The sequence below is a fragment of the Mercenaria mercenaria genome, chromosome 15 (assembly GCF_021730395.1).
Source record: "Mercenaria mercenaria strain notata chromosome 15, MADL_Memer_1, whole genome shotgun sequence".
In the NCBI taxonomy this organism is placed as follows: domain Eukaryota; kingdom Metazoa; phylum Mollusca; class Bivalvia; order Venerida; family Veneridae; genus Mercenaria; species Mercenaria mercenaria.
In genome coordinates, this window is record NC_069375.1 from 55,924,899 (window position 1) to 55,940,116 (window position 15,218).

The following is a 15,218-nucleotide window of genomic DNA, read 5'->3' on the forward strand; positions in this document are numbered from 1 at the left end:
TTGTTGTCTTTTCTTTATTATGCCCTATCTTCGAAGAAGGAGGGGTATATTGTTTTGCAGATGTCTGTCGGTATGTAGCCTAATCCATTTCCAGGTGATAACTCTAAAATGCTTGGGCCTAGGATAATGAAAGTTGATATGGAGGTTGGTCATGACTAGCAGATGACCTATTGATTTTGAGATCAGTAGGTCAAAGGTCAATGTCACAGTGACCCGGAACAGTTAAACGGTTTCCAGATGATTACTCCAGATTGCTTTGGCCTAGGATCATGAAAGTTGATAGGAAGGTTGGTTATGACCAGCAGATCGACCCTACTGACTTTGAGGTCAATAGGTAAAAGTCTAAGGCCATAGTGACCTGAAACAGTTTTCGGATGATGACTCAGGGACACTTTGGCCTAGGGTTATGAAAGTTGATTGGGAGGTTGGTCATAACAAGCAGATACCCCTATTGATTTTGAGGTCAGTATGTCAAAAGTTCAAGGTCACAGTGACCAGGAACAGTTAAACAGTTTCCGTATGATAACTTGAGAATGGTTGGGCCTGGGATCACGAAACTTAATAGGGAGGTTGATCATGACCAGCGTATCTCCTCTAACAATTTTGTGGTCAATAGGTCAAAGGTCCAGGTTACATTGACCCAGAGCAGTAGAACTTGTGTACAGTGACCAAATAATTTCTGTTCCTTGTGCAATAACTGAATGCATCAATGGGGCATTCGTGTTCTGCGAGCTCTTGTTGCATTTAAGAAACAAGTGACAAAGGTCCAGAATTATTTACTCGACTTTTTATTTGCAGTCACGTGCCAACAGTACAATAAATGTATGGTCTTCCAAAAATTTCAGGTCACCTGAGCAGGGAGACTCGGTGCTAATGATTCAGTTATTTTTGTAACCCTTATGTGACATTGGAGATCTCATTTTTAGCAGTCCTTGTGAAACTTTTGTAGAATTTATATGCTTACAAGGTATTGAAAATGATCGATATTGGTCAAGATTGCTTCTGTAACACTAGAGCTATGGCCAACAACTTGTTCATTTTTTTTATATTTAGGTAATGAGGTATACAGGTGCCAGGACTTTTCATATTTTGATGAAATTATAAATCTTTTGTACTTCTACATAACACTGTAATTCTCAATAACTACATACATAATACAACTAAATGAAACTTCAAACTTGTCTCCTTCAGAATTCTAACTCTGTGCCAAATGTTTAATAACTCTCAACATTTTGTACCTAGGCATTTGTTTCAAAACAAATGGTCGAGCACATTTTTAGCTCGACTATTTCAGATATTTCAAATTATAGAGCTTTTGTTGTCGCCCTTCTACTGACGTCGACTAAGTTTTGCATGTAAGCATGTTTCTTTAATTCCATTACGCCTAATGCTTTCAAACTTCACACATGTCTTCTGGCAGCATGTCACTGGTCAAGCTTTCGCTTTTATTTTGTCATAAATATGCCCACTTTTCACTTAGAATTTCAAGTTAAAGTTTTGCATGTAAGCAGGTTTCAGTAAAACTACACCAAATGCTTTCAAACTTAAAACATGACTTCGGCATCATGAGTTGACCTCACGCACAAGTTATATAACTCTAGCTTTTATTTTGTCAAAGTGATGCACCTTTCTAATAGTTACAAGTCATACACATTTTGTGACAGTTTTGTATGAGCATAATTCTCAGGAATTACTTGACTCGGATTTAAATTCAGAATCTCTACACATCTTTGGGATCATGGGATGATCTTATCGCCTGCCCGCTTAGCTCAGTAGGTAGAGCGTCGGTCTACGGATCGCGGGGTCGTGAGTTCGATCTTCGGGCGGGGCGTATGTTATCCGTGACTATTTGATAAACGACATTGTGTCTGAAATTATTAGTCCTCCACCTCTGATTCATGTGGGGAAGTTGGCAGTTACTTGCGGAGAACAGGTTTGTACTGGTACAGAATCCAGGAACACTAGTTAGGTTAACTGCCCGCCGTTACATGACTGAAATACTGTTGAAAAACGGCGTTAAACCCAAAACAAACAAACAAACAAACATAACGCAATTTTCATAAGTTTGGCTTGTGTTTTAGCAAAAGTATGCCCCGTTTTGAACTCAGAAAATTTTGCTAAAGCTATTATATGTAAGCAAGTATTAGATTGAAAGGCTACAAATAGTCGAGCTCGCTGTCATTAGACAGCTCTAGATTTTCTATTTATCATATTTTTTTTATGTCCTGAAAACGATGGGAATTTAAGTAAACGTCTAACAACTATACATCCCATTATAATTTTATTACAGTTTGAAAATAATTTACATAAATGTAGAAGTCCTATTTCAATAGACGCAGCATTGGTGTCTCGATCATAACGTATGCATATAGCTCATAGTATTCATAGGAGTACATTGTGTTATTACAAACTGAACCGAGATTCAACTAAATTGTTTAGTGATTTGTGTGTGTGTTTTTGTTTTGTTTTTTTGTTTCTTTCTTTTTTTTTTTTTGGCTGTCTGTTGCACTTTTGTAGTACCAACAATACTTTTCAAAATAAAAAATAAGACACTATCTTTTTAATATGAACCGATAGACAATGAATTAATATACATTTCCACATATATAATGTCTGATATGGAGGACTCTGTGACCAAGTGGTTAAGATCACTGCCTTCGAATAATATTGTAGGGTTCGAGCTAAATTCCCCTAAATCGTTTGTCAGACGATCTTGAGGCCAGTGCCTTTAAAACGGGCCACAGGGCTAAATTATTGGAGAGGTCTATCAAGACCTCTCTATATCAAGACCTCTCCATAGTGTTGGCTTTCAAACAAGAAGAATTTAGACTAATCTACAAATTTCACGGCGTTAGATTTCACTTTCTTGCGCAAATTACGGTAAGCCAGTCTAAAATGGCCCAATGCGCTTGAGCACAAGTAAGTTTTGAAATCTTCGAAGACGAAAATAATTTTTCATTTAAAATAAAGAAGTATAGCGTAATACTTTTGTTACAAATGTTGGAAACGGTTCAGCTATTAACAAGAAATAAATAGATATATATTTACTATTCTTTGTTCGCAGTATTCAAAGATATGCATATGAATTGAATTACGTTAACATGTTTTTCGTTCAATTAAATGAATTTGTAGTTTAACTGGCGGGTTCGTTTGCCCCGTTCGGAAGACCTGCCAGAATAAGAAGAGTTCTTCCGAGCTTCTGATAGTCGGAGATGTTAATCAAGTGATCAAAACAAGGCGGCAAACTGGGTAATAAACTAGAACATATAAAATGTTTAGAATTTCAAATAGCACATTAGCACAAAAAATATCTGAAAAAAATCATTTAAAAAAGAATGATTTTTTTCACTTCCGGCAGACGTCCGTTCGATTGGGATTTTCTTCTAAGTTTTTCTAAAGCTTCTCGGAAGCTATTCTCCTGGGCCCGTTGACAAACAAGTCTGTCAGGTGAGGTGCTCGCAAAAATGGTAAGATGCTAATTTGGCAGCTTTCACCAGGGCCAAGTTCAGTGTACAGTTATTGCGGTGGTAGCTTTTGAACCTTTTCAAATGAAATTCAGTAACTAGGAAATGCTTGGGCTTACAGTCCTCGGATTGGCGGAGGTTAGTCATTACCTGAAGATGACTTCAGAATTTTGAGGTCATTAGGTCATGGTCACAGTGACTACGACCCCTAATAGATCACAGTGACCTGCAACAGGGAAACCGGTTTTCGTCTATAGCACGGCCTGTCATATTCACTCGGGATGCGCCCTTCACTAATGACCTCACTGTAGTGGATCGGAATGCAACCCTCACTAAGCACACGTGCTCTTGTGAACTAAAATAGACTAAACTAGAAATTAAGAAGGAAAATGAACTTGAAAATTTCTAAAGTATTTCACTGCAACTAAAATTATCAAATGATTTCCGTTTCAAGAACTCCTGTGAAAATAAGATCAGCTTTTAAGATCGAGTCTTTCAGCAGCTTGCGTGTTTGTTGGTGCGTGTGTTTGTAAGTGGAGATCCTCCAACTCAATGTTGAAGAGAATACTGCTCCTTATACTCTCATATTAGTCCCATGAAAAAATAACGCATTGAACACAATTGTTTGGTAAAAACATTCATGCTACTGTACCAACCTTGGTTCGAATGACTTCTACAATAATTTGCCCGAATGTTTCGGTGGCAGTGGAGTGCAGATTTGCGAATTCCACATTGACGTGTGGGTACCAGTGTTGAAATATTCATAGAAATCTCGTTTTTGCTTATTTTTCTTTGAAACTACTATGGACCATTGCAAATACTATAGACTACATAAAGACGACTCTCCGGTCCTATACACCTGTCGCTTTCCACGCCAGATGTAGTGAAAATCGGCCAAATCACCCAAATTTTATAGACCAAAAATAGCCTAACCGGGCCTCACTTTGAACTCTGCCATTCACCCATTTTATATTTTTAGATCCAATTTCGTAGCATATATGTATAGTACGAACATAGATGCATACCGAGGTGGTGTGGAATATGTCTGCCAACCACCACTTTATTTTCCTAATTTTCACTTGAAAAAAAGCGGATGGATGACAGCCGCGCGTCTGGCCGACTTTTTGTTCTGATATTTATGTTTTAGCCTCAACCGGAAGTACGAAGCTAGGAATTTTAAAACACCCGCCATGTAGAATCATTAACCGTTCCTCATTCCCCAGATATATTAAAGAATTAATAATGATAAATAACCAGTAAGATAGATATGCCTTTATATCTACCCTGTCCTGTTTATACAGAAAATCGACCGGGGCCAAAACTACGAAACCGCTCCCCTGCCACCTTAATTCACTTCCGTACCTAACACCGCCAACATTAAATCGCTCCTATTGGATGGACTTGCGCCAACATTGAATCGCCCCTATTGGACGTACGCACAGTATACAATATACCGGCTAAATGAATAGGGTAAGATTATTCGACGCCGCCCAGGAGGCGGTGTCGAGTAAATGGGATACACTTTTAGGTAGCAGGGTACACCTCGAATTTCGGCCCCCGTCAATATTTGTTATAAATAGAACTTCGTGATTTTGGATGTCTGTAAATTAAGGTAAGAGATAATGATTATTAATTCTTTAGAAAATTTATACAGCTGATACATGTACAATTCTGATGTCAGTTGGATAACTAACTGCTGGTAGCTTTGTATGATCATTGAGATACCTTTTCGCGGAAAAATTCAAATCACGGAAGGGTTCTGTGCTTGTTAATTGATACTCAGGTACATTTTCGCTATTTTGTGAAAAAAACGAGCTGGATGGGCCCCCATTCCGTTTATATCCTGACGTTCAGTAAGGACTATTAAATTGAGAAATGCAATAAAATTGGGCATTGTTCTTGCAGCGGGATCATTGCAGGCTGTTCAAAAAGTGCAAAATTGATGATTTTGGCAAGCTATTTTTCATGGATGGTGTAAACCTTTCGTTTTGATAACTTTCTTTATTCTTGTTTGAGAATCCTGATCTTGCCATTAATTAAAAGCACAAAACATGCATGCAATTTATAAAATGGCCACCCTGATTCTGCTCATAAGGGAAGTGCAATATTGCGACTCGCTACATGTAAGACTGTCCATGCCCAAAATTTTCGCATCTAAGTGTACCCTGCTACCTTATTTCGGACCCTGTAAAGATGGTAATGAATAGTTTTGGAGTGATAAACTAAAGAGTGGATAGTTTTTAAAATGACCAACGATAATGCACAATAGATTTTAGTAAATAAACAAAAAATGGCAAAAAGAAAACATAAAAACATGTATGTAATGCAGAAAACTCTATTTGTAGAGCAGAAAAGATTTTTTTATTTACAATTTCGTCAGAATGTTGATCCGATTTATTGATATGGGAGGTTACTCTGTAATTCTGATCTTAGCATGACCTACTTACCTATCTCATTTTCTATTAATAGAACACACCGCAGATATACCGCAACGTGTGAATTGCGGACAAGTGAGCATTCATGTATTTTACAATACTATTTCAGTAAACTTCGAAGAGAATATTAAAAAGTAAAAATACGGAAAATTACACATTGCCTGCATAAAATTCATTGTAAAACGTATTAACAAATTAAAAAAAGGAATCAATAAGCATATATATGTTGAAATGAACGAATTAAGGAAGTGCCGCTGTTAATTTTTTAACCTTAATTTTGTCTTATTTACGGTTCAACGAGGACTTCAAGATAATTGTTCGTCCGAAAAAAAAAATGAATTCTATGATATTCCAAAAATATACAAGAAAGATTCATGCTTTGTGAATAGGGGCAATATAGAGATTACTCATGTTAGATCATTTTTTTCTTGGACAAAATTTTTGGTTGTTTTGGCAACGGAAACAGTAAAATGCTGTGTATAATCTGCATTCTGAAATCTATAATATAGGTGACTAAAGTCTATGATACTTCATCAATGAATAGAAAACACTCATTACATTACATGATAATAAAAAAAATGGTTTCTGTGAACCACAACTTTGAAATAATTATCTTTTAACACAACCTCATTTTCCAACAAACGGCATTTCTGTGAAACTTCATACACACGCTCCTGCATATAAGATTTCACAGGTGCTGGCCTTAGTGAAATAATAACTTTAATTTTGTATGTAAAGAAACCACCTACTCGAAATGTCAATGTCATTGCAAGCAGAGGATTTGTATTGCATGTACGTAATACTTTTCTATCATGTTTATTCTTCATGTTTTAAACAGTTTATAACATATATTGTTTCATGTGCTAATGTTGATAATTTGTAGCCGGTCAGGTGATTTCTCATATTGCAATACGTACTTTAGACACAACACTTGGCGGCGTCTTTGATGCTTGCATCAATGAATGTCCTTGTTGGTTTTTGAATAGCCTTATAATTTATCTCCTGTGAACAAAACATAGAGTATGAACACAGACTATGTCATACAAATGTAATATGCGATAGGCCTACATGCGCTTAGTGTTCCTTCTCAAGGGAAGAAACCCATCCTGTCTAACAAGACATACGCATCCCCACTGCTATACTCAGATCCTCACTCCCTGTAATTACTATAAGTACTCTTTCTTTCCAGCCACCAAAGTGCTTTGGAATTCCCTTCCAGTACAACTTGTGCAAGCCTCCACCCTGAACCAGTTTAAGCAGGATGTGACCAAACTTGCACACAATGCTTAACATGATAGACCTGTTTTAAACTGTTTTTATCTGTAAATCCTTCTTGTTTTTAACACTATCAATTGTATTCATGCTTGCAATACACATCGTGTATTAGTTTTATCCTCCTATCCATTCTACTACAGGCGCACAGCTGCACATTATACTCGTAAAGAGGAGTGTTGCAGTATAAATAGATAGATAGAACATGTCACACAATGAATACGAGGGATCGTCAAAGAAATCCGAATTCCCGTTGGGCGCGGCCATCTTGGACTCATGCATATTCCTTACAAATAGCCTGTAGCTAAATAGTTATGACATGTTTAAGCACAATTATGTCTCCCCCAGGAGACATATTGTTTTTGCCCTGTCCGTCCGTCCGTCTGTCCGTCCTTCCGTCCGTCCGTCCGTACGTCACACTTCATTTCCGAGCAATAACTGGAGAACCATTTGATCTAGAACCTTCAAACTTTATAGGGTTGTAGGGCTGCTGGAGTAGACGACCCCTATTGTTTTTGGGGTCACTCCGTCAAAGGTCAAGGTCACAGGGGCCTGAACATTGAAAACCATTTCCGATCAATAACTAGAGAACCATTTGACCCAGAATGTTGAAACTTCATAGGATGATTGGTCATGAAGAGTACATGACCTCTATTGATTTTGGGGTCACTCCGTGTAAGGTCAAGGTCACGGGGGCCTGAACATTGAAAACCATTTCCGATCAATAACTAGAGAACCACTTGACCCAGAATGTTGAAACTTCATAGGATGATTGATCATAAAGAGTAGATGACCCCTATTGATTTTGGGGTCACTCCATCAAAGGTCAAGGTCACAGGGGCCTGAACATGGAAAACCATTTCCAATCAATAACTGGAGAACCACTTGACCCAGAATATTGAAACTTCATAGGATGATTGTACATGCAAAGTAAATGACCCCTATCGATTTTGGGGTCACTCCATGAAAGGTCAAGGTCACAGTGGCCTGAACATTGAAAACCATTTCCGGTCAGTAACTTGAGAACCACTTGACCCAGAATGATGAAACTTCATAGAATGATTGGTCATGCAGAGTAGATGACCCCTAACGATTTTGGGGACACTCTGTTAAAGGTCAAGGCCACAGGGGCCTGAACATGGAAAACAATTTCCGGTCAGTAACTTGAGAACCACTTGACCCAGAATGTTGAAACTTAATAGGATGATTGGTCATGCAAAGTAGATGACCCCTAACGATTTTGGGGTCACTCTGTGAAAGGTCAAGGTCACAGGGGCCTGAACATTGAAAACCATTTCCAGTCAGTAACTTGAGAACCACTTGACCCAGAATGATGAAACTTCATAGAATGATTGGTTATGCAGAGTAGATGACCCCTAACGATTTTGGGGACACTCTGTTAAAGGTCAAGGCCACAGGGGCCTGAACATGGAAAACCATTTCCAATCAATAACTTGAGAACCTCTCGACCCAGAATGTTGAAACTTCATATGATGATTGTTCATACAGAGTAAATGACCCCTATTGTTTTTGGAGTCACTCCGTTAAAGGTCAAGGTCACAGGGGCCTGAACATTGATAACCAGTTCCGATCAATAACGTGAGAACCACTTGACCCAGAATGTTGAAACTTCATAGGATGATTGAACATGCAGAGTAGATGACCCCTATTGATTTTGGACTAAGTCAATTAAAGGTCAAGGTCACAGTGGCCTGTTCATGTAAAATCATTTTTTGGAAATAACTTGAGAACCACTTGACCTACAATGTTGAAACTTAATAGGATGATTGGACATGCAGAGTAGATGACCCCTATTTATTTTGAGATCACTTGATCAAAGGTCAAGGTCACAGGAGCCTGAACAGTGACTTGAGAACCACTAGGCCAAGAGTGTTGAAATTTAGCGGGATGACTGGACATGCCAAGTAGATGATCCCTATTGCAGCCAACCATCAGTGTCTCTTTGACTTTCGGTCCTGACCCCTATTGACTTCTTGCCTATAGGACTTTGCATTTGGGGAGACATGCGCTTTTTTACAAAAGCATTTTCTAGTTAATCTTTATTTCAATCTTTAGTGCAATATAACAAGTTAATTAACAGAACAACAAGACACAATAATAAAGTTAATTCATGTAACTCCTCAATTGAATATATCATAATAAAGAATCGAGATAATAGTAATGAAATACGTAATGAAATTGTCCCTGGTCACGTGATGTTTTTATAGTTTCTGACGTTCCGGATTTGCGTATTTTTTACACTTCCTGATTTGATTTTTCGAATCGTAAATACATGTATATTTTTTTAATGTTAAGTGTGCAGGTACTCGCTGGTGTAGTCGCGTGATGAAAAATCCGGAATTGAAATACAGACTGAAAGACAAATGTTTCCAAATAGCAGAATATGTACTGCATTTGCTTATATTAAAAAAACAACAACTTTGGAATATGATAAAACTGTTAATACTTAGATTAGTGTTTAAATAGTTAAGTTTGCATTAAAAATGACAGAACATATTTTTCTCATTGCATTATTACACATTTGTAACAATATGCTAAAACAATATCTCTTAAAAAATATTTTATGTGCGCTAGAAGGAACCTTTTGTGAAGTCAAATCTTGTTGAATTGTAGTCATGTATGATGCAAACACTCGAGCATGAATTGGTTAAAATGTATATAGATGGGAAAAACAGACTACTGTTTTAGTTTAAATGATATATGCTTTGTTTCAGCTGTAACTTAATACACCCCCAATGGTTTAAACTACCGCATTTATTTTATCACAATTGACGATGTTGAATCTATGTTAAAAGTTATATCAGGCCTAAGATTACAGTTAATTTTACTATATGTTCTATATAGGCATTGGACACTATTGCAATTTTGCATGCATTCCAACCCCCCGCAAATACCTGAACTCACAGACATTTAAATTTAATTTGATGGATCAGTCAGGATCTGTGAACCAACGTTTTTTTAATTGAACTAAACAACTGGCAACAAATAGTTTGAAGACTTTCTGAACAATATTTCTATGTTTAATCCAAATATTTTTAATTGAAACCCCGTGCACGTCTTACAAGTCGGGCACTGTTCGTAGAACGTGCCTACTTTACTTCATCACCTACCGGCACATCGAAGGCCAAGTGTGGCATTAGCACAGAAAATCCAGGTTTAAAACAAATGATGAACAACATTATAGTTCCTGACTTTTTGAATTTGAGTCATCAGCTACCTTTATTACGAACGCATGAATTCCGATCAATATCACTTTGACGCATTAAAACAGCGATAAAACCTGTTTTGCCGTTATCATTCCGGACCGCGTAATCAGAAAAAATCGGAGATTCTTACGTACGTGTGGGCGGGTGTTTTTTTCTTTTTCTTGGGAATGAAATCATTGATGCGGTAGTTCCGACGAACGACAAATCAAATTTGGTATGGCCTAATCGTTAGTAATATTGCACGACTTCTTACATAAATATCTAGTTCATAGTTTGTGTTTTATGACATGTCTAATTGAGAATAATAGTTAATATTAATGTCTAAAGTCATGTTGTATACCACTTACTGAATCGCTTGCCAATCAGTATTCATGATTTAGCCCTATTTTTACTATTGACCAGCAAATACTTCCATTAATAATTATATTGTATTGAAGTTGTCTGTTCTTAAGATTTTTATGTTTACCTGAAGTGTTCCCCATGTTTAGTACGCCTGTTAATTAATAAAAATAGACTGCAAAATAGTGTGTATGAACTTTAATATATGTACAAATAAAACTGGAATTTACAAAGATGGTTGTTTTTCACTCATGATAGCCATGTTGAAAACTAAAATCTTTTAGCATTTCCAGTTACATGTAGTAATAGCAGAGAAATTTTTCTCTCTTTGGTCTAACTGTCAGTGGTGCTCCAAGGGAAGGACTAGACTATCAGAACTGCAATATGTAAACTTAGAGTAAGTGTTTGGTTATTAACACTTTGAACAAAATATGATATACATGTACACTGACATGGGGTGCCAGCTTGTATATCAGGCCACACAGTATGGCAAGGTATATTCCTTCTTGATGGCATGACTTAAGCACTCTATTTGTGCATCATTTAGACGTTTAGGACATTGATCTTATGATATCTAAGTTTCCCAATCCATATTTAATATACTATAATTACGTTGCAATACTATAGTATAGGAAAGTGAAAGTAGAGTTTCCATTTTGTCAAACAATAATTCTATGACATTGAGTCAGAGAACGCTAACGGTTTAAAAAGTTTAAGTAATCACAATCACGCATATTGCTTGTAATAACATGCAAAAAACAAGTAAATTCTGAAAATTTCACCTCCTCCATGGTGCTATGTTTTCGTGTATGTACAATTATCCAAAACCGGCTAGTTACCAGTTCCTAGTATAGGTCATAATGCAGTAATTCGGTCAAAAATGTGCTTTCGTGGTGTATCGAAAGAAGTCCCTAATAAATAGATCCTAATTTTTCCATTTACATCGGGGGCCAAATGGGCATTATTTCACTCGTGGAATGAATTTTACATAAAATAGGACACTTTTCCTGCTAATATTTTTGTAACAATTTTGTTACAGTTTCTAGATTTTCACTCCGTCCTAGACCTATTTTCCGCAAGATATTTATACATTTGCTTCAAGAAAACGAAAAGAAAAAGGTTGAATAGTATGCAGTGAAATGCAAGTCAACTGAAGTCAGATACCCTCATATTGCCGCATTTCAGAAAGCGGTCCGCAGAATAAACACCCTACTTTCGTTTTCATGTAAACAACTCGAAAACATGCGAATATTAGCTGGAAAAGTGTCCTATTTTATGTAAAATTCATTCCACGAATGAAATAATGCCCATTTGGCCCCCGATTTACGCGCAAATGCGCGAAAAATGGAAAAATTAGGACCTGTTTATTAGGGACTTCTTTCTGCTACACCACGGAAGCACATTTTTGACCGAATTACTGCATTATGACCGGTTAGGCGGAATGTGTGACGTCACGCTCTATGTGTAGAATGTTTTAGAGTGTCAGTGGGTATTTTGCCGCTAAATGCCATTCAAAAAAGAGTGTAGCTTTGTCTGAAGAAATATTGTAGAAAACGGGTCGGATAAGCCTATATAAAATAAAATAATCACATTTTTGTGGCCATTTCACAATCATGGCGCATGTGATCTACAGGGTACTATGTCTTTTCTTAAAATAGAAGTTATATATGAGTGTTTAACTGCGTGATATTTATCGTATGGTTAGCAAACGTAGGTTCAGTTTATACGTATAGATACTGGCGTGTGGTAGTATATTATTTAATAAGGTAAGTCATAATATTTATAGCACTAAATACTTATAATGATAATATGTGTTAATAATGATGATTGTATTAATATATATTTTAACATTTTTATGAATTAATTTACACCCGATTTAAACTAAAATCGTGACAAAGAACTTCAATTTTTTATTTATGTATTATTAACTTTGGGTATGTTTATTTTACCCATTGCCCCCATTGTAAGCATTTAGCTTAATGGGTTATCCATAGGATCATAGTACACGTAGTAGTCACGTTTTTGGTCATAAGTAAAGGTACGCTATGAACTTAGCTTTTATATGCAAACTGTCTAACTTGTTTTAATGTTGATTTTTAATATTTGAAATTTCTGTCTGTGATACCTAATTTTAATAGTTTGTCTTGTTTTTATATTGTGTACCATGTCCTAAAATAAATAATATAATATATATAAAGAACAGCTTTGGCACACAATTACCCGAAAACTTTGTTAAAAAGAGTAAAAATATTGAATAGAATTGCGTAAAAAATAAATCACGTGTATCTTTTTACATGAATCAATCTTGAAACAATAACATATTTATGAAATGCCGTTAAATCGCTGGTGAAAGACCTGCTCCAGTCCTATCTTTTAATCTTAAATTGCCACTGTAAAAAGCATGAAAACTCTATGTGTAGAATGTTTAAGAGTGTCAGTGGGTATTTTGTAATGCATATTATTGCTGTGCCCCCCTGTGCCTGTTTCAACAAATCACTCGCATTGCTGGTATACACGTAATCCTTCTCAGACTTGGGACCACATTGCGTGTCGATCTGGTCTTGACTATGTAGGATAATAGGGGCATTCACTTATAACCTATTGCATAATGAACCTGTTACTTTTATAACAAATAATATTTATTTTTTACTTTTATTCAATCATGTACACAATTCAAAACAAAACATCGAAATTCCTTTGCACAAAATCCATTCCAGTATTAATAATTCTTAATGTACGAAAAAACAGTCTGGCCAGTTTTCGAAAGGAACCGAGCTATTCTGCCAATACAAGTTGTTTGCAAGTTTGATGAAAAACAATTACAACCCACAGAATATCAAAATTGAGATTTTTAACACAATAAGCCTTTAAAACACTATTGTCAGAATCGTAATTGAAATTCCAGTCTTGAACGTTCATAAAATATAGGACGATATAACGACGAAAGCTGTAATACACTAATCCTTCACGACCAGAACCAAAAGTTCCCCGGTTGCCATGACGACACCCACCATCACGATCTTCCCGTCCACGGTATGAATGAGAATTACAATTCCCGCGATGAACACGGTTATAATCAAGACCTGCTCCATGACTTGCACCGCTTGAATAATTTCTGTTACGGCTGCTTGGAGATTGATCATGACATTTCCTTACAACACGTGATCCATGCATTTTAAGGTCAGATTTTCCATTTTTTGGAGCTGATAAAACTGATCTAAGTTGTTAGCCACTAAACATTCAAGTCTGTGTTGATCATGTTTAATGTATACGAGGGCATATTGGCGAGAAATTTTTCAAAATTTGCTTCGTTTCCCTAACTTCTTTTTTTTTGACTTACATGGATTGAATGTTACAACAACACAATCAGCATTGCCAGAAGCTTTCTTTCTAATAACCTTTTCAATCTGAATATCTCTCATCTTCAATCCTTCCCGTATAAGAGCATTATACATTTTTCGATTATAACGCTGATCAGGATAGTACACTAACTCGCTTAAAAATTAAAAGGCATCACGCTGAATTTAAAAAATGTGTGACCTTGTGTACGAGAGTTATCTCTGTAATGTCTGCTTAATACAACTTATTTAGAGTACTTCACATATCTCCCTACCTGAGTTTCAGATGGCTTCTACATTAATCTAGCATGACGGACAAATATACTAATGTGACGTCATTTCGTTCATATGAGTCCCATCCCGAAAACTGACTGCACCCAATCCAATTTGACATACATATAGACGAAGAAGGAAAAAAGTGATCTAGAGAGATGCCCTCCACTACACGTAGAAATACATTATCCTGATTTCCCCTTCCCCTTTTGTAATGTTTTTAGTCACAAATTGTTTGTAAGATTTCGCATACTTCTTCTCATCCTCAAATATTGCCAATCGTATTTTGTATTCTTTGACAAAGTACAAATGTGTTCATATTAATTTTGTTCTTCAAACGTTTAAATGGTCTCGTCCCAAACATTCTCTAAAAATTTGACGCCAAAAACATTCAAAAAGAACATTTAATTATAGCTTTAACTAAATTTTCTGACGTCAAAATTACAACTAAATGATACGACTGTATAAATTATCACTGGAGTTAAACATATTTTAAATAAAAACCAGGAACTGTATTTTTATCGGAAGACGAATTACAGTTGAACTTGGGCGCGTCTTTTTTACTGTGACTAAAAGCTCGATATCTTGACATTTATTTTCTGATACTCCTAGAAAGCAAATTAGTTATTTCTGTAGCAATGGTATTTTTGTGCGTTTATATGTGCATAAACAACACTGGGAGGCTTCTTGCCAATTAATCAATAGAATCGCTAGGGCGATTCATGAATATTCAAGATGTCCCAGAAAATAGCATTCAATTCTTAAATAAAGTGCACATGTATGCATACGTATTACAATGGAAAATATGCAAATCACCTTGCATATAAACTGCCTAGGAACTGATTAGACTGCTGAGGACAAGCTTTGACT